This window comes from Dipodomys ordii, unplaced genomic scaffold (assembly GCF_000151885.1).
Source record: "Dipodomys ordii isolate 6190 unplaced genomic scaffold, Dord_2.0 Scaffold14, whole genome shotgun sequence".
Classification (NCBI taxonomy): Eukaryota; Metazoa; Chordata; class Mammalia; order Rodentia; family Heteromyidae; genus Dipodomys; species Dipodomys ordii.
The window spans coordinates 15,178,570-15,180,693 of NW_012267230.1; positions in this window are offsets into that span (position 1 = coordinate 15,178,570).

Sequence of the window (2,124 nt, forward strand, 5' to 3'; positions counted from 1 at the left end):
TATCGGGAGGACAGGCTGGGGACAGCGCGGCCCCCGCCGCCTCCGCCCCCCGCGGTGCCCGTCCCTGTCCCTTCCCTGTCCGGGTTCAGACCCTAGGGCGACCGCCCGGGCTCATTCTTCAAACCCAAAGCGAACCCTAGCTCAGCGTTCCGCGGCCCAGCGCGCCCTCCATCCAAGCTGGCTGGGGCTCTGTCCCGAGAGCCCCGCTGAAGATCCCGGGTCTCCAGAGCTACACCTGGGGAGGGGTTGTCAGCCGAGGTGCCCAGGGCAGTGCCCTGGGAGGGAGAAAGACTTCTTGGTGGTCATCTGGGAGCTGGAGGGACAGCCCGACTGGCAGAGCCCCGTGGGAGGGGGCAGCTGGTTGGGGGGGTCAGAGATGGAGCCTTGCCACCCAGCAGCGATGCCCCCCCCACACACAGGGGGACTCTGGGTGCTGTCCTATACCAGGTACACGTGTATTCAAAACCGTTGGTCAGATGTGTACTTCTAGGGTCCCAATGAACAGATAGGGAAACTGAGGCCCAGGAAGGTTAGGGGAGGGAAACTGAGGCCCAGGAAGGTTAGGGGGGAGCCGTCCATGGTCATTGATTGGATTAGGAGGTGGTAGAACCAGTATTTATTTGTGAGAACTATTTCCAGAGACTAGAAACCGTCCCACGGAAGGGTTGGCTCAGATCGACCTCTCAGGGACCTGTCGGAGCTGTAAAAAGAACCCAGGGAAGTCCTCTTAGAGGTCCCCCTTCCCCATTCCTTTCTTTCCTTGTCCCCCTCTGTCTCCTCACCCTCTTTCAGGCTGATCTCCAGCTCTGTGTGTCCAGGAAGGCTGGCCCAGGGTCTCAGCTAGGAGCTGGGGTTGAGTGCTGTAAGTAGAGCATCTGGGGGGGGGGGAGGTGCTGGTGGGGCGGGCAATGAGGAAGAGGAAAGCAGCAGGCAAGCTGTGGAAAGGAGGAGGCCGCTGGCAGAGGAGGTCGGCCTGCAAAGTTAGGAATTTGCATAAAAATCCAGGTCTCTGACTTCTCACTTCTTTTCTTCTTCTTTCCATTGCTGGAGATTGAACCCAGAAAATTGTATTTGCTAATCCTTCTGCCACTATGAGCTAGGACTGTAGCCTTTCTTTCTTTTTTGGTTAATTCTGTTTTATTTATTTTGTTGCTGTTGTTTACCTTTGCTCAGGCTGTCCTTGAACTCTTGATCCTCCTCTTGCTGCCATGTGAGTAGGTGTATGACCACCTTGCTTCCTCTGATCTCTCTGGGAAAAGTAGGAGCTCTGGGTGCTTGAATCAGACCCCTGCACTCTCGTCTCTCCTCCTTCCTCATCTCTGATCATTATGTCTCTTGGTTCCTACGTTTGCCATCTGTCTTCCCCTCTGGAACGTGAGCTCTCTGGGCACAGGAAGCAGCCTGTCTTGGTCATTGCCATCTCCAGTGCCAGGACTCAACAAGCAGCTCTGAAGTTGGAGAATGAAAGATGAGAAACATGGGCCTCACCTCAGGAGGACAACGTAGTTGCTGACAAAGATTTAAGACGGGCTGGGAAGGTGGCTCAGTGGTAGAGTGCTTGCCTTGCACGAGTGAGGCCCTGGGTTTGATGCCTCAGCACCACATAAGCAGAAAAAGCTGGAAGTGGCATTGTGGCTCAAGTGGTAGAGCGCTAGCCTTGAGCTGAAGAGCTGAGGGACAGCGCCCAGGCCCAGAGTTCAAGCTCTGTGACTGACAAAGAAAAGGATTTAAGACAGAATCTTTGTTAGTGCAAGGATGGGAAAGCCGCTGTAGGCTCCGTGTGAGAGTGAGGTTTTATGGGGGAAGGGAAACTTGTACTGAGTTTTGAAGGTAGAATAGAGGTCCAACAGGAGACACCAGATAGAGGGCAAAACAGATCAGGGTGGGTGATGAGGGAACATCAGGGGAGGTAATCCACTCTGTTACAATGTAGCAGAAGCTAGGGGCTGGGAAGGTGGCTCAGTGGTAGAGCGCTTGCCTTGCATGCATGAGGCCCTGGGTTCGATTCCTCAGCACCACATAAGCAAAAAGAAAAATCCCGGAAGTGGTGCTGTGGCTGAAGTGGTAGAACCCTAGCCTTGAGCTGAAGAGGGACAGCGCCCAGGCCCAGAGTTCAGGCCCCAT